At 44.8% G+C, this 24,248-nt stretch overlaps 1 protein-coding gene across 3 annotated transcripts in view; it reads left to right on the top strand.

Annotated features, from left to right (window-relative positions):
• The window catches only part of ppp2r3a (protein phosphatase 2, regulatory subunit B'', alpha), a 129,959-nt gene that overhangs the window by 18,855 nt on the left and 86,856 nt on the right, over positions 1-24,248 (top strand). Inside the window, exon 1 of one of the 3 annotated variants that reach the window (XM_080784028.1) lies at positions 16,599-16,778. The exons of 1 other annotated variant lie outside the window; for it this stretch is intronic. The gene's annotated coding sequence lies outside the window, so the exon portion shown is untranslated. Of the gene's footprint in view, positions 1-16,598; positions 16,779-17,349; positions 17,437-24,248 lie in introns of those variants that run through there. One more of the 3 variants, XM_080784030.1, reaches the window with a different exon arrangement.

The raw sequence follows: 24,248 nt of genomic DNA, 5'->3' as shown, positions 1-24,248 counted from the left end.
GTCACAGTGAACCGTGTGTCCATTGAAGATGTGGAGCAGCTGCTAGTACAGCAGTTCAATCAGGATTTTCCTGAGCGTATGTGTGATGAGAAGCAAGAAATGTCACAAGAAGATAAACAATTCATGGACTCTGTGACAACCTCTGCATACCATGCGCAAGGGCACCACTACATTGGACTTCCGAAGAAGAATGCAGCTGCCATTATGCCAAATAATCGGAGCGCTGCTGTGCAAAGAGCACTAACCCTTAAACGAAAACTCTGTAAAAATCCTGGATTCCAACAGGAGTACAATGCTTTCATGAGTGACATGATTAGCAAAGGCTATGCAGTCAGAGTACCGGAGGACAAGCTAAGCAAGCAGGATGGAAAAGTGTGGTATGTCCCACATCACGGAGTCTACCACCCTCAAAAATCTGTTTATTTGCCATCTCAATTTTCTCCTCGGCATGGGCTTTCAGTGTCTGATAGCGCTGCTCCTCCTTTTTGATCCTGGCCAGGGCATCCTGACCGCATGCTTTCAGAGTTTCTTCATTCTTTCTGCAACCTACAATGACCTCCTTATATTTGTCCAGTCTCTTTAAGACTTCAGAGAAAGACCTCTCCAAGTTACTCAGCTCGGTTTGCACTTGTTCCTTCTCCTGCAAGGCCTCCCTCAAGGCCTCCTTGAGGCTTGTTTCCATCTTCTGGCGGTCTCTCTCTTGTGTAGATCTCATCTTTGCACTTGAGCTCTCGAGTTCAGAAACGATTCTCTTCTTGTCCTCCGATTCTGCAAAAAGCTTGTCATATTTTGCTTTCCATTGCTTATCTTTTTCATTTGCCACCGTCTGAACCAACGCAATGGCTTGATCCATGTCTTTCTGACTGTATTTCAACATTTCAACAATTGCATCCTGCTTGCTTAGCTTGTCCTCCGGTACTCTGACTGCATAGCCTTTGCTAATCATGTCACTCATGAAAGCATTGTACTCCTGTTGGAATCCAGGATTTTTACAGAGTTTTCGTTTAAGGGTTAGTGCTCTTTGCACAGCAGCGCTCCGATTATTTGGCATAATGGCAGCTGCATTCTTCTTCGGAAGTCCAATGTAGTGGTGCCCTTGCGCATGGTATGCAGAGGTTGTCACAGAGTCCATGAATTGTTTATCTTCTTGTGACATTTCTTGCTTCTCATCACACATACGCTCAGGAAAATCCTGATTGAACTGCTGTACTAGCAGCTGCTCCACATCTTCAATGGACACACGGTTCACATACCATGCGCAAGGGCACCACTACATTGGACTTCCGAAGAAGAATGCAGCTGCCATTATGCCAAATAATCGGAGCGCTGCTGTGCAAAGAGCACTAACCCTTAAACGAAAACTCTGTAAAAATCCTGGATTCCAACAGGAGTACAATGCTTTCATGAGTGACATGATTAGCAAAGGCTATGCAGTCAGAGTACCGGAGGACAAGCTAAGCAAGCAGGATGGAAAAGTGTGGTATGTCCCACATCACGGAGTCTACCACCCTCAAAAGAAGAAACTACGCGTGGTGTATGACTGCGCTGCTCGTTTCCAAGGGACCTCATTGAATGACGAGCTTCTTCAGGGTCCAGACTTGGCAAACTCCCTAATAGGAGTTTTGCTGCGGTTCAGACAAGAGAATATCGCTGTTATGGCGGATATTGAAGCCATGTATCACCAGGTGAGGGTTCCTGACGGCGATGCCAACCTATTTCGCTTCCTCTGGTGGCCCGACGGAGACACTGGACAAGAAATGGTTGATTACCAGATGACTGTGCATGTGTTTGGCGCAACGTCGTCTCCGAGTTGTGCTAACTTCGCACTAAAAAGGACTGCAGAGGAAAACAGAAGCAAGTCTTCACAGGAGGCTGTGGATACAGTGCTCAATAATTTCTACATAGATGACTGTTTGACATCAGTCAGCAGTGATAGTCAAGCCATTGCTCTGTACAAGGACCTCAAAGCGCTATGTGCCTCAGGAGGATTCAACTTGACTAAATGGACAAGCAACAGTCGTGATTTTCTTGCAACTATACCAGAAAATGACAGAGCTAAGGATGTGAGAAACGTGGACTTAAGTCAAGATGTGTTGCCGATTGAAAGAGCACTCGGGGTGCTGTGGTGCATAGAGTCGGACACGTTCATGTTCAGGATTAATGTAAAAGACAAACCAGTCACAAGAAGAGGAATCCTGTCAACTGTGAGTTCCATATATGACCCACTAGGTTTCCTCTCTCCATTCATTCTTCCTGCAAAGTGTCTCATGCAGCAGCTGAGCAAAGAGAAGCTTGCATGGGACGAGCCCATCCCAGAGAAGCTGTCCCAGATGTGGTTTGAATGGCTGAAAGACTTACATCAACTGGCTACTTTCTCTGTGAGCAGGTGCGTTAAGCCTGTTGATTTTGGTGCCATTATGACAGCTCAGATCCACCATTTCTCAGACGCAAGCGAGAGTGGATACGGAACAGTCTCACACCTCAGGGTGACAAACGCTCAAGGTGATGTTCACTGTGCATTTCTACTAGGAAAGTCGAGGGTAGCACCCTTGAAGCAAATGACAATCCCTCGGATGGAGTTGGCAGCAGCAGTTGTGGCTGTGAACATCGACAAGATGATAAGGAAGGAGCTGCAACTCAAACTGCGAGAGTCAACATTTTGGACAGACAGCACTACTGTATTGAAGTACATAGCAAGTGACACACTGAGATTCAAGACTTTTGTTGCTAATCGGATTTCCACCATTCGAAACACAACCAAGCGGTCTCAGTGGAGGTATATCAACACCGTGGACAACCCAGCGGACTGTGCTTCTAGGGGGCTCACGGCAAAAAGATTGATGAGTCACCAGAGCTGGATTCAGGCACCATCATTCTTGTGGGAACCTGAAAGTCAGTGGCCAGCCAGATTTCATAATTCTGGGGTTGAAGAGGATGATGTGGAGGTGAGGAAAACAGTCACTGCAAACCTCACACACATAACTGAGCAAACAAACGCTGTGAACAAGCTGTTCAGCTACTACTCCAAGTGGTACAAACTAAAAAAGGCAGTAGCGTGGATGCTTAATTTCAAGGAGTTACTCAAGGACCTGAGTAAGAAAAGGAAAGAGTTACAAGCAGCAAGCAAAGACTCCCAAACTGATCCAGACACACAGAAAACTACAGTGGCACAACATATGCAGGCCTACAAGGCAAAAGTTGACAAAGGAAACTTAACTGTTGAAGATCTACAAAAGGCAGAGGCAGAAATCATTCGTTTCAGTCAAAACCAACGGTATCATGAAGAGATTTCAACATTGAAAAAGGGAACACACAACCTGAAGAGGAGTAGCCCTATACATAAGCTAGATCCCATGCTTCTAGACGGGATCCTACGAGTTGGAGGTCGCCTCAGCAAGTCTGCTATGCCAGCAGAGTCTAAGCACCCAGCTATCATCCCAAAGGATCTGCACATCACCTCTCTGATTTTGCAGGATATTCACGAGAAGATAGGCCACTGTGGGAGGAGCTACATGCTGTCACGGCTACGCCAGAAGTTCTGGATTCCTTCTGCAAATTCCACAGTAAGGAAATTCCTGTCAAGCTGTGTCATCTGTAGGAAAATTAACGCCAAGAGAGGAGAACAAAAGATGGCTGACCTGCCAAAAGATAGACTACAACCAGACAAACCACCATTTACGAATGTTGGTGTGGACTATTTTGGGCCTTTTTTAGTCAAGAGAGGACGAGCCAATGTAAAAAGGTATGGTGTTTTGTTCACTTGCCTAACGACGAGAGCAGTGCACATAGAGGTGGCGCACACACTGGACACCGACTCCTGCTTGAATGCAATCCGGCGGTTTGTGTGCAGGAGAGGCCATCCAGCCGTGATGCGGTCTGATAACGGCACCAATCTTGTTGCTGCTGAACGGGAGCTTCGTGAAGCAATACAAAGCTGGAACCAAACGAAGATTCAAGATTCACTCCGTCAAAAAGGAATACAGTGGATTTTTAACCCGCCGGCTGGCTCACACTTTGGAGGGATCTGGGAAAGGCAGATCCGGTCAGTGAGAAAAATACTGAAATCTGTGCTAAAGGAGCAGGTTGTTGATGATGAAGCTCTCCAAACACTATTCTGTGAAGTGGAGGCCATAATTAATGACAGGCCAATCACAAAGTCATCCGACGACTCAAATGACCTTGAGGCCTTAACCCCTAATCACCTGCTACTATTAAAAAGAGAACCACTACTTCCACCAGGACTGTTTGAAAAAGATGACCTGTATTCACGTCGCAGATGGAAACAGGTGCAGTACTTAGCAGAACTGTTTTGGAAGCGGTGGCTACGCGAATACTTACCTCTCCAGCAGGAGCGGCAAAAATGGACACAAGTCAGGCAAAATCTCAAAGCTGGAGATGTTGTCATGATCGTTGATGACTCAGCCCCACGGAACTCTTGGCTCTTAGGAAGGGTCACTCAGACCATTCCGGACTCAAAGGGACTTGTTAGAAGAGTGCTGGTCAAAACAAAGACAAACATTTTAGAAAGACCAGTTGATAAGCTATGCCTTGTGTGTGAAACGGACTCTTAAAGAGACAAAAAAAAGAAAATACATTCTTGAATAATGTGACATGGACACTCAGTTGAAAAATGTTTTATTTTATGTTTGAAGTGAACAGAACAACGGTGTATTTGGCTCTCTTTGTGTTAATGTTTAAATAATTGTCAGCCTTTTTGTCTTCCAATTAGGGGCCGGAAATGTAGGAGCCAAAGCTGACCTAGAGCCATGTTGAGTGATTTGTAACTTTGTTGCATTTTTGTTTATTATTATCAGTATTTGCTTTTTGTTATTTTGGTTTGTTTATTAACATTAGTTGTTTGTTGCAGTATTGTGAGCGATATAACAGCTACTGCGCATGTGCCTTAAGGCAGTGACGTCAGATAGAGAAAAAGGTGAATGAAACATGTAGTTGATGCAACAGTGGAAGTGTGGAACGATACAAGTTTTTGACCGTAAACAGTTCGGAAAGTAAAGCCAAGGAATCGTGTTTTGTTATCGTTTTTTGATACTGGTTAAGCCAGTCATTATTTTCAAGTGGATATATGCCTTTTGGGAGAAGCTCAGGAGGAGGATTCTGTGTTTGGATGGAAATAAGGGACTGGACTTTTCAATAAATTCCTTTGGAGTGCACGACTATGGTATCCGCCTTTCTTTGTTCTGTTGCGAGTCAAAACAAAAGGTTCTGCTAAAGATGAAATCGCCATTACAGTGACTACGAGCTGTGTGACCTCTTTTCTTTTCTGTTTAAGTTGTTGGTATTAGAGCAGTGTGTGTGTGTGTGTGTGTGTGTTTTGTGTGTGTGTGTGTGTGTGTGTGTGTGTGTGTGTGTGTGTGTGTGTGTGTGTGTGTTGGCCTGGCGTCTCCTCACTGTCTGTGGTATGGAGGCTATAGAGAGGGCCTCTCCAGTCTCGCTGACTGGAATTACACTTATGGCCATTTAACATGACTAGATGTATGAGGCAGAAAGTGAGCTTTTCCATTACTGGCAGGCAACCCTGTCTCTCCATTCATCCTCTTACTTTGTACTCTGTATTGATCTACAGGAGCACTGTGTGTGCGCGTGTGCAGTTATATTAAGTTGTGTACTCAATTCTGCATTAACTTCAACAAAGTTTGATTACAGTATATCTTCACACATTCAGGTTCCTTCTTTATATATATATATATATATATATATATATATATATATATATATATACTTTTTTTTTTTTTTTTGCTTGGACAAATGAATACTCTGATTTGTCTGTCTGTCTGTAAAGACAATCTTATGTGTAAACTCTTGTCTTTAATGTGTTCCAAGTTGTGTTAGTGGTATGAGACTATGTAGGGTTTGTATAAATTGACCTAGAGTTTATGCAGACAGATTGGAGTTCATTATAATGGTGGTGAATTCTGATATTCATGTTCTGTACCACAAAGTCAGTAGTACTTACTGCCTGGCTGAAAGCATTATGACAGTTTTAGGTCATTTTACAATCCACGATGCACGCTTATAAATAAATGAGGGATTACGAGATAAGTGGAAGAGATGAAGCGGAAAGTCGCAAACAATTTTCTGCCAATTGCGGCTGTCAAGCGCACGCAGAATTCGTCTTTGGTTCCTCCACTGGAAACGCATGCAGTATTCTTTTTTCTGACCCATTTCCAACTTCAAAATGGCATTTTCCAAAGAGAACAGCCGTCTTTGAAATAGTTTTGTGTGAGACCAAGTGATAACCATTTCGATGTTGCCAAGTTTTATGCTAGCACCACACCCTGGGCCTCTGAGCAAAGAGAGGAGAAACCCCCCAAAAACCACAGCTGTGTCTGGGGAGTTCAGTGACGTGGGAGCTGGGATAGAGCCATGATGGAGGGGAGAACCATTTATATACACACTGGCTGGAAAGAAGGGGTATTTTCAGTTCACTATTGGACGTAGCTCTGGTCCATAGCCCAAATGCCCTCGCATGAAATGCAGACCAGCCTCTCGACACTTCTAAAATAACAAGAACGTTTTCGCTACTCACCAATACAAAGACGGTTTTGGTCATTAGACAGACTACTTTCCTCGGTGGTGAGCCCCACCACACATATTATATAAATGTGGCCAGTACAAAATTCATTCCATTTGTTGATCTGACCCCCCACGCCAAAGCGCCAGTGCTCGCCCAAGAGTCTGCCATTACCCAGACGTAAGCGTGCACGCGACCTTGTCGCTTCTCGCCCTCACATAGGATATAACCGTCTTACTGCCATACTGCTTATATCCTAAGCTTTTGGTGTGTGTCCACAAACTTTGTCCTACACAAACATTAAATTCCCATTGACAATGAATGGACAATTTTACATTATAGTGTCTGAGCAAATAGACAGTGTTTATTTTGCGTCATGATGATATATGATGATATAAGAGCGCCCCTCACTTCACATGGGTGTGATTTTATATGCCTACTAGACCGAATGATGCAAGTTGGGGTACTCCTGTTATCTGATGTACTTGTTGTACCAGTTGTCAGCTGAGCTCCACGTGTGATGTCTTTTGCTACACGCCGCCACTTCTGTTCACTGTGTGGCTCCCTTCATCCAAGTGCACAAATCCCATACTTTCGGTGCCATTGCACACACTTACACTTATATTGGCGTAGTGGTACAAAAGTGACACAAAGGTCAGCCAATCAGTTATATTGACGGCGGGGTCGGGTTGGCCAATCAAGGAAGCCCGCTCGAAACACAGAGATTTGGTGTGTCCTCCGTAGACTGGCAGACAGACGGATACAGATATCCCTGTTTATTTGGTTCCCAGAAACAGTTGGTTCAATCGATTTGCCATGCACCCGGCACTGCACACCTCCCAATCATAGGGCTGTTCGGTTGGGTGGCGCCTGAGTTTGTGATTTATATACTGGAGTGGACACACAGACAGACAGAGGTTTTGTTGATAGATAGATAGACAAGTGCACAGCCAAGTGTCATAATGTAATTGTGTTTTTAAGTTTACTGTACAGAAGCTGTCCATGTTGGTACAAAGTAACACCTAAATGAAACAAAGAAACCACAATTAATGTTATTACCTCCAGCTGTGTTTACCTATCATAATAGCCACTGCGAAATGGGTACATTTGGGCGTCTGCATGGGTAGAAAAAGGAGACATTAGTTACGCCTGGAGCCATAATAAGAGAGATTTGCATCATCTCCATTCACTCCAATGGTCAATTTTATTTTTATTTTTTTACAGAAATGGCAGATCATGAAGCCGGCTCACAGTGACTGTACTGTACAGTAGCTCTTGCAGAGGCATATCTCATTTTGATCTATATGCATATGAAATTAGGAATGTTCTCCCTACTGTATGTACTGTAGGTGTGTTGCATGCTTGTGCAGTGCAGTACTATGCCCATAGTTGCATGAATGTGTCTGAGCTCTTTCCACCTGGTGTCCCTAGTTTCTGCAGTAATAGCAAACATAGCTCATACTGTACCAGCTCACGTCACAAGCTGTAGATCAGCTATTTTCGCTATTTTCGCGAAGTATAGTGATTAAATGTTTGACATTTTTCTAATGAAGTTCATGTGCAAGAAATAGCATTAGGCTTGGACCTGTAGTCAATGAAGCAACCAACTATAAACAGATGATAATGAGAAGAATGGGTGGTGAGAATGAGGCATTGTGTTCATATCTAAGCTACTACCAACTCATAGACACTGTTCGCACACTGTATTTACTGGTTTTACTGACAAAATCCCGTTGTGATGCGTTGTGACTTTGTACATCTATTTTATATAATAGCCAAAGTATACAGGGCTTAAAGGGGAATACCAATATTTATTTACACCAATACTCTTTGGCCTGCAGAGTACACCTTCGTGATGTCACTGATCACATGATCCCAAGTTCTAGACCTCCAGTTCTAGCCTAAACAGAAGGGGGGGGGGGGGGGGGGACTTTTTGTTTGTTTGTTATTTCCACATATAGTTCCATGTTGAGTGGTATTCCCCTTTGAGTGGTTAATGCATCAGATATTTTGTGTAGTAACGACATATTAACGTATTACTATGACATTTCCTTTTTTGTTTTTGCTTTCCTACTTTTCCTCTGTCGTCCCGAGTAGTTTGAGGACTAGTGTAACATGCTGGATGGATCCAATGAAGCCATTTAGAGGGTCCTATTGCAAGGAAAGGCTGTGCTGCCAAGCCCAGAGTTGAGTCACGGTGCATCACACAGCTAACATTACTTACTGTCTGCGAGAGATTTATTCTGAATCTCATCGATTACAGCACGCCCAGGAAAACCACAAAGTGGAAAACAGTGAATAGGATCAGTTACTATACAATGAAAACTTCACTCAAGCCAAACAGACCTATTCTGTGCATATTGATACATTGTCATTGAGTGGTGATTCAAAATATGTCTGTTTTAAATGTTTGTTACCAGCTCTTCTTCTTCTTCTTCTATTTCTCGGGAATCTTTGCTCCAGTACTCCATTCCCTCAAATCACCCCCATTACTTTTTCTCCACCAACTCAGGCACTCTGGGTCCAGTTACTGTTGAGGTAACATTTTCCATGTGGGCTCTAAGGAGTTGGAAGATGGATGCTATGGTCCATACACTACACTAGCCACTTCAACATAATACTCCCTGCAAACAGTAGAATACATGAGTCACCTCGTTGAAAAAATGCAGCAGGGTGCCCTTGCAATGAGAGAGACCAGACTGGCCAAATGTCACACGTTTGACTCCAGCAACAACTTTTTGAGCAAGACAGAGAACCCCTGGCTGTGCACTCATTGTAGTAGGTCCCTCTAGGTCAGCTGACTGCCTGGAATGTTAAGTATAAAAAGATTACAGTTACAACGAGCAAACGGGCTGGCAACCAGCCTGACGGAGGAGGTGAAGTGTCAAAAGTCAGACAGGGACATACATTGGAGGGCCACATGCCTCAGACCTGACCTTTAACCCGGAAATACAAGGGGACAGTGTTCTACTGTTCCCCCAGCAGCACACCCACTGCATGAGCCGTGTCTGGAAACAGTGGCGAAGACACACTCTGACTCATTGGTGGGAGTGGGACACAAAAATGGTGTTAGGCTACTGTATGGCACTGAGGGACACTCACATGGGCATATCTACATGCAAGCACAGATTAATACATGCTTTTTTTGTAAGATATATTTTTGGGCTTTTTCTGCCTTTATTGGATAGTGTACACTACAGTATGGTGACAGGAAACGGGGAGAGAGATGGGGGTAACACGCGGCAAAGGCACTCTCTCATTCTCATTCTATCTGTCACGCATGCACACACCTGCAAATCCCGCCCTGAGCATCGATTGACCTCCAACTTCCTCCCCGACATCCTCTGCCGACACCCCATCTCTCTCCAATGAGCTTCTATGGCCCAAAATGAGATCCTGATGTTCCATGTACCCTCCACACCCCCACCTCCACTCCCTGTGGGCCACCAGTAAATGCCCCCTCCCCTCCTCCTCCCGCTCCCCTTGGCTATGGCTAGAGAACTCTAACCAAGGCTGTTAAACAGTCTGGTACTCCTCCCCTCCCCAGCTGCTGCTGAGCAACGTTGACGAGAGGCAGCTGTTGCTGCGACGGTGATGGGGCCACGGTAACAAAAAGAGTACTCAAATGTTTTACTTAAGTAAAAGTATCAATACCGCAATGTAGAAGTAAAAGCCCGGAATTCAAAATGTACTTGAGTAAAGAGTACAGATACATCAAAATGTACTTAAAGTAACAAAAGTAAAAGTATACGCATTATGCAGAATGTCCCATTTAAAGTTTAAAAAGATAATTTGAAAATATCAGATCTACAAGCTCGCAATGCAGCACATCACGATTCGCAACCCATTGTGAGATTGTATTCTGCAAATAACCGTGAGTGAAAATTGCCTGGCCTTAATAATCCTATCATGAGGACTAATGATGCATATTTTTAAAACATTGCTACAAGGTTAATATTAACCTTGTTTAGGGCACTAAATTATGACGTGACCAATGCCTAAACTGTAATCCTGGGCGCTTCTCTCCCTCTGCCAACCCGGGGAGAGCCCCGAACTGAGTTCATGCTCCTTCAATGTATGAGGAGTGAGCAGGCCGCGTCTTATCACCGGACAGGGGGAGTTCCCCCCGGTAGGACGTAGAGCGTGGAAGGAACACGCTATTCCAACCATTTCCATCGGGTGCCCCGGCTGATCAACGGGGAGGCAGTATAGAGATCAGGAATACAGTATGTTTTTGTGTGCTACACTATACCCCCTATACCCTATAGGACATGGGGAGAACATGCAAACTCCACACAGAAAGGCCAGAGTGGTAGAAAGGTGAGGACATTTGGCCTATAGGACTGAAGGAGCAGGGACGGGGTGGATTAGGTTGTCTGTAAGAAAGAGAAGAGTTGAATCTGCGGCCAACGAGATCATCTGGAGGAAGACAGGAACGGGGCGCCTTGCTACAGAACACAGGGAGATAATTAGGACAGCTGGTATCACGTAACTCTAAAAGAAACTGCTCCTCTGCAAAGTCTGACTATGCAGAGGAAACTCTGAATGGGTATTAATTATTAAAGCACTCCAATCACACATGTGCACAGACATGCGTGCATGCACGTGCGCACGCACATACAGTGTTGTGGACATACGCACACACACACACACACACACACACACACACACACACACACACACACACACACACACAAACACTGAACAGTCACACAATATAAATATGCACACGCTGTAGTGTAGACTTTTATTAACTGATGTGGCCTAGAGCATATTTCCCCCTCTCTGTCCTTTTGAACCGGTACTAGAGAGCTGTGCGCGCGCGTGTGTGTGCATGTGTGTGCGTGTGTGTGTGTGTGTGTGTGTGTGTGTGTGTGTGTGTGTGTGTGTGTGTGGTGGGAAGTATCTGTGCCTCAGTGTGACCTTGTTGTCCTTGTTTGTCTATATATGACACTGTATTTCTGGCATCTGTTACTTTCAGCAGGAGCTCAGACCCAGGGGCTTTATCCTTAAGACACGTGAGTGTATGTGCGTGCGTGCGACGTGATGAGTGACACTCCCTGCTCCATTCTATCAGTAGGTGTCAACCACAGCTGGCTCCTGATGGCTATACCATCATGCTCCTCCTTATCCTTCCATCCTGCTCTCGTCCATCTCTCTGTCAGCTCGTTGCTACTGGGAGGCCAGCTTGCACTCCATCACCCGTTTTCTTCAGCCTCGGCTTAAAGGGATAACATGACATTTAAAGTTGGTCCTTACAGGTTTTTTTTTTCATCTGCAGTTATTTTTCTTTCCCTGCACGTCGAAAGATAAGCCTTCCACACCTGTCACTCGGTTTCGCTATAATGCCTTGTAAGCACTGCTAGTGGTCCACGTTGAACCCCAACTTGTCGTTGCATGCAGATACAGTAGCTGTGTCCCTTAATTGGTGACAATGTTAATGAGGCTATCAGCGCTAAGGGGCTATTCTAGGAGAGCTGGAGATACATCACGGCGAAATCACCCCATTTCCCATAACCCATGCATACATTTTGTCCAAGTAGTAGCCTACACATATAAACATCAAAACATAGATGCCTGGCCGCTGCAGTTTATTGGAGCGACCGGTATCGCAGGGAGGGCAGAAGTCAAGCGGATGTGTGGTAGGCACGCTGCCACTCAAAGTGACTACTGGCTAATCACATTGCGTCTTTTCCGGGACATATCAATTAAATTCACAGGAGCTGTATTCGCATGAGAACGTCCCCTTCTATGACGCACGTGTGCAAGCTTGCCCTCCCTCAAGAACAGACGCCCTAGAGCCGAAGGAGGCGTCTAGCTTTCTATGTCTAATTGTCTATGCTACACACTCACTCATTTGAGTGTGATGATTAGAAAGAATGTTCCCCACAATGTGACGGGAGCTGTGTTAAAAATAAATAAGAAATAGTGGTGTATCTTCAAGTCAAGGTATCCCTGTGTTACACTCAATAATATGTAGGGCAACATATCTGGGCAACATTCCCAGGTATGGGAATCAAAATTAGACACAACACATGCTCAGATTTCCTGTGATTGGAGAGGCATTATGTAACTAGTTCTATAATGTTGAGGCAACTCCTTGTTGTTCCTCAGGTCTCCTAGAATTCCTCTAATTGGAGGAAGTTATGCATGGCTCCTCCCCTAATTGAGCGTTGGAACTTGGAGGTTATTTATACCTTGTGAGCAGATTAAAGCACTGTCCGGTACACACACGTACATACAGTACAGGCAAAAACATACACATGGGATGCTCCCACACGCACGCGCGCACTCACGCAGGCACGCACGCACGAACACACGCACGCACGCATGCATGCGCGCACACACACACACACACACACACACAGACACACACACACGCGCGTGCACACACACACACACACACACACACACACACACACACACACACACACACACACACAGACCCACGATGTCATGTGATGCACCTTGTGATTGCTGATGTTGTTACAGGAGACATTCCTGCATCATTTGGACAGGGATCTGAGGTGTGCGTGCGTGCGTGCGTGCATGTTTAAAGAGAGAGAGAGAGAGAGAGAGAGAGAGAGAGAGAGAGAGAGAGAGAGAGCAAGCAACAATTAAACAAAAAAATATTTATAACTCTCACAAATAAATTGCATTAAACAGTGCTGCCAGGCAGGTCTTTACTCTTTACGCAACCACTTTGTCATTTAGATAATGCTACTTGCATTATGCTACTTTAAATCAAAGTCACAGCACATCATCCATCAGTGGGTCTTGCTCTCGCTCATCAACATGGTAACCCTACACCCTTAGCCACGCAACCACACCAACCCTCTTAAGATTTAGTTTTTCTCTCCCAGCCCCTCTCACTGGCCCCATGTCCATCAACAGATCCCTAGAACTATCTACTGACTGTTATGACAAATAGTCCCATCATCCCGAGTCCACCCCCCTGCCCCCCCCCCCCCCCCCCCCCCCCCCCCATGACATGCATGCATAAAGGGGAAAGAGTTGGGCTCTTGAGACTATAGATTTCTATCACTTTCAATTAGCACAATATGGAAGGGTAGCCTAGATAGAGCTGTACGATTTCATGTACGGTATATGTCTCGATGGGATAATTTTCCATCAGCTTCAATTAACACAGCCGTGTGTGTGTGTGTGTGTGTGTGTGTGTGTGTGTGTGTGTGTGTGTGTGTGTGTGTGTGTGTGTGTGTGTGTGTGTGTGTGTGTGTGTGTGTGTGTGTGCGTGCGCGCAAGTGTGTGCATGACTGTGTATCTTTCTGTCTGTGTATGCTTAATTGCTTTTTGCTTTGGCAAAATGTACAGTGTCATTGTATGCATGTGTGGATGGCGTATGTCATTGTGTGTTCACAATTCACACATTTGCTGCTGTCTCCTAGTCCTTGTGCTTTTGAGTGTGTGTACACTTTCTAGCTAGTGCCGTGGACAGATATTTTTTACCGTGCATGTCACAGACTTGTCACTTTAAATCAACAAAGAACAGAATAAATGATAGAAAGGTGTCTGTGTGGGTTTCAACCATCTGCCATCTATCTGCCTTAAATGTCACATTCATGAACTCACTCATTAATTACAGTAGCCTACAGATGTGCTGTACTGGAATGCCTGATCTCCATAGAAACAGATCATGTTCACTGACATCATTATGTGATCAGACATATTTAGTTTGACAGGAAAGGGGGAGAGAGATGGGGGGAAAACACGCAGCAAAGGTTGTAGGGATCGGGACTCGAACCTGCAACACACTGTCAGGCTGCATTATCAGCCTAGGTGCCTGGACCGCTCGGCCAGCCCAGGCCTAGTATTATAGTCTTAGTCAACAAAACTAACACTCTATCCACACTTTTCCTGGGCTGTGTGTGCTACAGTTCCTGTCGATTTGATCCAAAGAAAGCCAATGAAACTGGTCAGATGACCAATGATATCCAATGAAATCAACAGGAACTGGAGCACACACAGCCCAGGAAAAGTGTGGATAGAGCACCGAAGTCCTGACATCACTGTCAGTAGAGGGCGTCAGTCCCCAGGTTCGTGTACTTTTTATTTGCATTGTAATCTCCATATAGGGGGGATTTTAGATCGCCTCATATAAGAACTGTGTTTGAAAAATAAACCGATCACCCCGGCCTTTTCACTCATATGGATATGAAGCATCGACTGAAGGTGGAAATTAATGTACAAATAGAGTAACAAAATAAGCGTTATAAATAAGTCAAACAACCCAGAGACTACATTTCCGGGTAGGCGGGTGGCTGCATCTGCCCGTCGCACAACAGAAACTGAATGTTAATTACTTCTATTTTTATTTTATTTATATTTAATTTTTCGTGGTTAGTACGAGTCGAGTCACCACCAGCTGAGCTTACGTCAACGAGGAATCTCAGGAACGCAATGTGTTGACAGCTGGGCGTGACGTATATTAGCAGCGACATTGCCTTCATAGCCACTCCCCTGACAGAAAGGCCGGGGTGTTAAATAATGTGAAAAGCAAATAATTAAAAAAACGCAAATGTATAGCAGTATTTAGACACCATGAGGGCGAGAAGCAACCTCGGGCGATCAAGATAATGGAATGTCAGAACAGGTCAGGTTCTGGAGATCTAACGGGTGGCAGCAGGGGCATTGAATGCACATTGATTATTGAATGTACAGGGTTTGATGAGGGCCCAGGTAGAGCCGGGTCTTCATTTTCGGGCTGAGAACTCTAGTTTGAACTCTAGTTCTGGCCAGACGACGGCGCCGCTGGTCGGCAGTGTCCTCGGTGAGAGTGTGGAGGTCTGTTACGAAGGCTCTCCACGTTGGGACCGACCTCTGTTACGAAGGCTCTCCACGTTGGGACCGACCTCTGTTACGAAGGCTCTCCACGTTGGGACCGACCTCCAGATTACATTACCTGAATACCCATACATGGGCAGATCGACACTGACATCATTTGGATCATCAGGTGTAAATAACGAGACACTCTGACAGTATCTGGATCTCCTTATATGGGGATAATGACACATCACTCTGACAGCAGACTGAACAGCATAAAAGAAAGCCGTTTCAACCCTCATATGCCAACCAACACACACGGTATCTTCAACGATCTCAAATACTCAGAATCTACAGGACCCAAGCAAGACACAGGATACAGCACATACGGGATTCAAGACACCAGGGGCTGTTGTCACGTGATGTCACGATGACCTAGGGGCTTGCCTGGGGTGACCCGGGTGAGTGACGGGGAGAGTGACAGGGATTGTGTGTTAGGTGACAAAAAACCTGCAAACTTTCATAGTTAACTGCGACAACAAGCACAGGCAAGACTCAGAGACTCAGACTGTGAAAGGCTCAAAATCAAATGTCTTTCAGTCATTAAAAGACAGGCTGTCCTGTACATAATTGTTTGTAGTGTATGGCCTATAGTAGGTGGGGCTGGGCTGATTGTGTCATTTAAAGTGAGTGAAATTAATATTTATTATATAATATTTATTTAATAACTTTATAACATGTGTAATTCTGTTGTTATCTGACTGCAGCCAGGCCCAGGCCTACCTACAATGAAACGAGTCTGAGAATGTCACTCGAAAGTCGAAACTTGCTCCCGCCCCGGTCTGTGGATGGGAACTCCCTCTATTTCCCCCATTCCTAGCTGTACTGATTGACTCTGTTACGTCGAGATTGGTGACCTATCAAATTCCATGACCCCAGAGCGTCGCTGTTTCAATATTTTGATTTGATGTCAACGTCAACGAGCCACGTCTGTTTTAACCAGGTCCGACCAACCCCAGACATTGCCTTGCTGTGTGCACAAACGTGGGGGTTGTACAGTATGGCCAGTAGGTCACGTGAAGGGGGATTTCGGTTCATATTTTTTAATTAATTTACGGCTGTCCAAGACTATATCTCGTTGTTTTTGGTCGAAATTGGAAAAACAACGACCTCTGGAGTCCCACAAATCGACAGGTCACCAATATCGGTGGAGCACCGTTCAACGGGCTGTCAACCCCGACACTCGACCACCCCACCTCCACACACACACACAGCCAAGCCTGCACCGGAGACGGTGCTCCTTTATTATACAGGCTACAGCGAACGTTCGTTGCCGACTGTGCCGAGAGGAGAAGCCCAATAGAGGCTGCTCTACAATCCGCTGTACCGAAAAGCGGCTATTTCTCAGCTGATGTCTGCAGGGGAGTGCACGTCGTGACTGACTTTGGGAGCCGCTGAGAAAAAGGTAATGATGAGTGCGTTTGATTTTCGCTGTTGGAAACTTTGCCCTGTTTGTTTACCGACCTGGCCGCGTTTTACCCCTGAGGACTGAGGAGGACTATGTGGAGTTTTACACACACACACACACACACACACACACACACACACACACACACACACACACACACACACTACACATTAAGCCCCGTTTTAATTAACTAGGTATATATTGTTTAATAAACAAGTTCGTGTTTGTTAAACCGCTTTACTGTTTACCGGTATGTTATCTAGACAGTTTAAAGCGTACCGGATCCGGACTTCATCTGCCGGATCTTAATTTACACTGGTTCGCCTCCTGCTGTGGTTTAAAGGGAAGTTTGTTTGTAGATCGGTCGCACTGATTGTAGCGGATCATTGGGCGGCCAATCTGAGGGCTTGGCCTGGAATGGGCTGGGCTGGACTGGAGTGGACTGCAGTCTGCACTGCACACCACACACAGACACACACACAGGCTACCAACCTGCATGCAATGTCAGAAAAGGCTGCTGTCATTTTAAAAAGTGTGTGTGTGTGTGTGTGTGTGTGTGTGATATATTATTGACGTCGGCAGCGTTGGAAAGCGTCTGTGGCCGAAAGTGGCTCCGTGTTTCGGATCCCCACTTATTGTGACTGTGAGTTTATCTGTGCTGTTCATTGATTGCTTTGCCTGCCTGTTGTTGTGCGGTGCGTGCGTGCGTGTGGTGATATCCTGTCAGATCCTGTGAGGCGGGGGTCAGTCACAGGGTCTCCCCTCTGGAATCCTCCTAGAATAGAACACACACACACACACACACACACACACACACACACGGTTAGGCCCACAAAATTACTTTTGTTTAATAAAATACTTGTAAAGCAGGCTAGCGTTGTATCCCCAAAGCTTATTTCATGTATCCATTATAGTTTAAATGTCTTTTGTTTTTCAGGATCTGTATATACATTTCTTGTTTTTGGGTATTGACATTGGGATTTTCAAAGTAAAAAAGTAAAATTTAGCTCCACTCCATGATCTATTCTAGTCCCTTCGTTTTGATCTTCTCTACTATTTTCATCGTTCCATTTCACTCATCTAATGTCTATTCTATTATCATTAGTATTAGATGTTGATCTGCGAATCTGTTACGAGGCCGATGTACATCTCTGGGTCAAACTCCCGATTCCAGCCTGAACAAACTCAAAGATAATTGTAGCTCATCTCGTTTCAATTTATTTATAAATCGGCTAACTGAGTTAGGCTATGTCTATTCAGCACTCCAGAGGAGAAAACTCACCCGCCCCACAGTGAGGTCAGTGTGTGTGTGTGTGTGTGTGTGTGTGTGTGTGTGTGTGTGTGTGTGTACAGTGTATAGTTAGTGTCAGAACGCCACCCCTGAAGCTGTTGGGTCAGTGTTTTTCTTCAGCAGGACAGACATTTGAGGTCATGGTGTGGGATTGAACCTAGGACCTTTTGGCTGAGGGACAAACTGTCTGACAACTGAACTAGGTCACCCTCTTCCCTGTATCGGTGTATCCCTTTGACAGAAAATGTGGCAGCGAGAGGATATGACTTTGAACGAAGAAGGCTGTGAGCTGGAAAAGAACCTATAATATTGTGAGTGCATTGTATACTTAAAATGCCCCTGTAGCTCTTCCTCTTTCCTGATGGGTTCCGGATGCTCTCTGGTTGTAAAGTGTGTGTGTGTGTGTGTGTGTGTGCGTGACGTGACGTGTGCGTGCGCGTCTCAGAGAGTGGAGAGAGAGATCCTGCAAAGCCGTAACTCGAGCCTGGCTGGACACAGTGACGCTTGGACAGCCACAAAGACCACTCTGGCTGAGCTGTGGGGAATGTGTGTGTGTGTGTGTGTGTGTGTTTCATGCATCTGTGTGTTCATAATTAATCACACACACATTCTCAATCGCTCATACACTCGCAGACGGACAGATACACACAGACACGCATTGTGCTCATTTTAATTGCATGTGTGCTTGTTTTTATTCTGCCAATGTTGCAAAACAAGACACTAGTGACTAGACTATATCATCAAAGTGGGCGTGACCCACAGCAACTGAGGGATTAGTCGTTTACTCTTATATGAAGAGACAGTGGCAGACTCGGCTATCTTTCTTTCTCTAGGGTGACGTGTGCGTGAGAGAGACAGCGGTGTTGTGTACTGTTGTCTTTATGTTATTATAGAGCTGTCATTCATGCGTGATTATAGGGCTGTGCAATTAACCGAAAATATATGGAAACCTATATTCAGAACCTCTATACCGAGTACCAACATAGCTCATGAATCATGATTGATTAACCCATTTAGGCCTGACCTCGAAATTTAAAAAAGATTCTTCTAAATCCTCCTGTTTTCTGAAATAAATATTTTCACGATAAAAAAATAGCAGACCTACAAGCTCGTAGCGCGCCACTCGGTGCTTGTAGATCTGCTATTTTTCAATAGCTAAATTATAACAGGTTTAAAACACCAAAAGGGGTTCCCGCCCAAAATGGGTATGGAGAAGCATCGTTTTTGAGATTTGTGAATAGTAAAAAAGTATTATTGTCTTTTTAAAATCTAACTAAATCGATTAGTCTGATTAACGGCTTAAACTGCTGTATTATACAGTAATTTGTTGTACAGCAATACAATGGTGGTGCACAAAAATATTAATGAAAATAGCAGATCTACAGGCTCACAATGCCAGATCTGGTATTTTCACTATTTAAAAGAAATAATCATCCATTAATTTAATTGTAATCAAGGAAAATGTTTGTACAAATTCTTATATTGATTTGAAGTCATGTCTTCCAGCCCTATACGTGATTATATGACAGCAGTTTAATGAATCACATCCATGTTTTGATTCTTTCCCTGGCAACTTCATCCTGACATTGACTCATTTTCCTGTCTTCCGACTCCACCTCCATCATTTCCACACTGTCGAGGAGGGAGTTTCAATCTCCAATTCCAGATAAAGAGGCTGAATTCAAAATGTGTGTGTGTGTGTGTGTGTGTGTGTGTGTGTGTGTGTGTGATATATTTTGAGAGTGCTGGCTTGTCATAGTCGCTCACAGACGTGTGTCTTTTCACAGATGCTTGTTGTTCCTGTGTGTGTGTGTGTGTGAAATGTTTAATTTGGGTTTGACCCATTTCTCTTGGAGGTGAGGAAGAACAGTGAGTGCCTATAGCACTCCCTGTTCTTCCTGTTGATGTTGGGATATCTTTGCAATATCATGTAATAACTAGAAAAGTGTGCTCCACGAGAGCAGATCCTCGCCAAGCCAGGTTGTCTATACCGAGGGTTGTGTTGTTATAGCACCACTATGATGGAGATTTGAAAAATGTAATTGTATGACCAAGTGTGCCAAGTGTCACGGTAATCGGACAATGTGTTCATGATTTGTGGAATTTTGTGTAAATTGGGCTATGGCCGACATACTCTATAAAGATGGAGAGTAAACAATGAAATGTCAATACATTATAGCAGGTGTGGTTTGGAGGCCAAGCAAGATGTAGATTGAAGTCAGAACTAAAGAGTGCACACACCCTGCTACAGGGTTATTCAGGACAACTCCCTGATGCTGGTGTGTGTGTGTGTGTGTGTGTGTGTGTGTGTGTGTGTGTGTGTGTGTGCAACATGCAACATGCGAGTGCGCGCGTGTGTGTGTGTTTGAAGTATCCTAATACCGAACCAACAATGTCATCTGAATATATTTGAGCTATATTCTTGTGTGTGTGACAGAAGAATGTAGGAGAAATTAATCACTGTTTGGTGAAATTATGTGTACTTATGGGTCACCTCATGTCCATGACCCCAGTTATTTTTTTGTGTACTTGCCCATGCTTTTATTTGTGTTTCTTATTTGCATATCACTTGAAGAAAACTGTTTCAAAGCACTTTATTGTGAACAAAGGTCGGGAAGACTTTCCCGTCGGTGTGTGTGTTGGTTGGTTGGTCGGGGTGAAAGCATGTGACATCATCAAGGATGGAGCATGTGACATCATCAGGGATGGAGATGTCATCAATATTAAGCCCATTGGCCAGCAACTCTACATCTGACCTCAAACCCTTAGATCTCCATATATGGAGCTGACCTGTTCTGACATGACATAATATGTTGATTCTTCCCCATCCATCCTTCCTCTTCGATGTCTCCCTCTTGACTGATGCCTGTCCATTTAAACTCTAGACGCGCCTTCCCCAAAGTTATTAGTGCAGCCACGCCCGGCAGCCGGTGAAGAGTTCTTAACAGGCCTGAAAATTAAGATCTTACCCCCCATGCCAAAGCGCCAGTTCTCACCCAGCAGTCTGCTGTCACCCAGGCGGACATGTGCAGGCGACCTCGGCCTCAGGTGTCTTACTGGTAGTTTTACTAGTAGGCTACAAAACAACGGAATAGGGGACGCCCGCTGGCCTAGTGGTCCAGGCACATGCCACATATAGGCTCTGGCCTGGCAGCAGGTTGCGTGTTCGAGTCCCGTTCATGACGACCATTGCTGCATGTCTCTCCCCTTCTCTCTCTACCTCTTTCCTGTCAAAAAGCCAAAAACAAATCTAAAATAAAACCCCAAAACAACGGAATTATACATCTCACGCTTTTTGTCTCCTCCAGACAGAGATAGGTTATTGTCTCCGCAAGGCCGAAAGGCATGGCCGAGACTATGTTTTGCACTGTGTGTCTTTGTGTGTCCGTGTCTGTATGTGTGGGTGTCTGTGGGTGTCCGTGTGCGTGTCTGTGATCTTCTGTCTCTGTCTGTCTGTGAACAGATAATCTCTGGCACCGTTTTGCACACACACCTCTGCCAGAACCTCTGCACGTATTTTTCAGATTGGCTCCAAACACATTGTTTGACAGTACTCCTACAGAATTTGTTCAAATATATCTCTATAGTCAAAGAAAGAAAAGCAGGTGCACTTTCTCTGTATTATACTGCCCTTGGTAAAGACAGTGGGCTATAAATACAACTTAACTCATAAGCCACCATATGTGTGTGTGTGTGTGTGCCTGCATAGATCTGGCTATTGCGAGCTGCAGGACTTCTCGCATTAATACATTCATAATTGATTAATGGGGGATTTGCTGTACATCACCTTTTGCATCCACATGTGATCCCCTGCCTGTAGTTATGCAACGCACGCATGTGTGTGTGTGTGTGTGTGTGTGTGTGTGTGTGTGTGTGTGTGTGTGTTACTCATCACAGTTATACAAGGCACTATTGTACTTTGCATCTTTATGGTACTTTCAGTGTCACAGTCATTCATGTTTCCCAGCAGCATGTGTGTGTGGCAATGTGGGTGGCCATCTCACATTGCATGCAATGCCGCTGACTGCTAAAAATGAAGACGTGACAGGGAAAGTGTGAGTGTGATAGCGAGCAGGGGGCGAGAGAGGGAGTGTGGTGTGGTGGAGGGAGGGGGCTGCAACTAACGATTATTTCCATAATCGATTCATCGGCCGATTATTTAAACGATTAATCGATTAATCGGATTATGACACTTATTTAGCTATCACCTTAAAAATATATGTTCTAAATAACAAAAAATATAATTCATTCAAAATTTAATTTGATTAGCTGCTGATTAGGCTGCTATTCAAATAAAAGACAAACTAAATTAAAATGAATTAAAGCAACTCATGGTGTCTTTAGGCTTATTCTGACTGCATACATTTGATTAAATAATAGCTACACATGTGTCAGTCTAGAAGGAACAGTACTATTCTGAACTCAAATCATTTAAAAATAAATATTCAAGCGATATGTTTTGTTTTGTTCTTGATACTATAATCATTTTGCTTTGCAGTCGCTACTGTGCAAGTGCAACTATCATCAGATTGTAAGGGAAGAGAGATGGATCACTCCTCTTTAGTTTAGTTACACTTACCACTGGTAAAACTATGATTAAGTGGGAAATCACCTATGATAAATTGCAAAAAAACTAGTGATTAGTTGCAGATTACTAAATTAGTTGACAACTAATTGAATAATCGATTTGATTACGATGAATCGATGAATCGTTGCAGCCCTGGCTGCATCTCAACGAGAGAGAGGTGTGGTGGAGGGGGCTGCATCTCAACGAGAGAGAGGTGTGGTGGAGGGGGCTGCATCTCAACGAGAGAGAGGTGTGGTGGAGGGGGCTGCATCTCAACGAGAGAGAGGTGTGGTGGAGGGGGCTGCATCTCAACGAGAGAGAGGTGTGGTGGAGGGGGCTGCATCTCAACGAGAGAGAGGTGTGGTGGAGGGGGCTGCATCTCAACGAGAGAGAGGTGTGGTGGAGGGGGCTGCATCTCAACGAGAGAGAGAGAGAGGTGTGGTGGAGGGGGCTGCATCTCAACGAGAGAGAGGTGTGGTGGAGGGGGCTGCATCTCAACGAGAGAGAGAGAGAGGTGTGGTGGAGGGGGCTGCATCTCAACGAGAGAGAGAGGTGTGGTGGAGGGGGCTGCATCTCAACGAGAGAGAGAGGTGTGGTGGAGGGGGCTGCATCTCAACGAGAGAGAGAGGTGTGGTGGAGGGGGCTGCATCTCAACGAGAGAGAGAGGTGTGGTGGAGGGGGCTCCATCTCAACGAGAGAGAGGTGTGGTGGAGGGGGCTGCATCTCAACGAGAGAGAGAGAGAGGTGTGGTGGAGCGGGCTGCATCTCAACTCATCTGAGGTAGCCATTCCCTCTGCTGGCTTCTCTGTCAATCATACTATAGTCGAACAGACTTTGTGGGAGTAAAACAAAGAGGGATCACTTCAGGCAGTGTGTTGTTAGGAACCCAGTGAGAAAAGCAGGGTGGGTTACATTATAGACCTAGCTAGCTTTGGGAGATCATCCAAAAGTTGTCAGGTTGAAATGTTTATACATGTTTGTACATAGAGCTGCCGTACTATGCCCAGAGCAAGAGCATATACTGTAACCCTGTAACTGTAATGTATGTGTACCAACTTGTGCCTGGAACAACATATTTTCAGATGGGGGTCGGAGGCTAATTACATATCATTTTTGGGGTCCTTGACATGAAATATTAAGCACCACCAATACAGAAAACATAGGTATTTCAGAAAACCGTCAGAATTTAGAAGCCTTTTTTTATTTTGATGTCAGGCCTAAATGGGTTAATGCACTTCTGCGATACCTTTCGGAACCGCAGAGTAGACGTGCATTAATTACGATAAAGAACAGCCTCTCGTGTAATATTGCTTAAGTGCAGTAACTAAAACACTGATGAAACACAACGGGGCAGATGTTTGCAACAATTGACCATAATAATCACACACCGGTCATTTTGCTCTTACTTCATACCCGCGTATGAAGTTAAGAGTCTGTGTTACTGCCCTTAAATTGGAACCTTTGGGGACTGATGACACATGGAGTGATCTTAGTAACAACATCACCACTGTGGGCATGAGAGACGTCACCAGCCACCTTTCTAGCTGTTGAGTTCCACCCTAGGAAAGAGTGAGACTGGGTTAGAAGGTAGAAGGGAAAGAGAGGCGTG

Source organism: Protomyctophum bolini, assembly GCF_963924005.1.
Source record: "Protomyctophum bolini genome assembly, chromosome: 15".
NCBI lineage: Eukaryota > Metazoa > Chordata > Actinopteri > Myctophiformes > Myctophidae > Protomyctophum > Protomyctophum bolini.
This window is presented reverse-complemented; position numbering and strand designations above follow the sequence as displayed.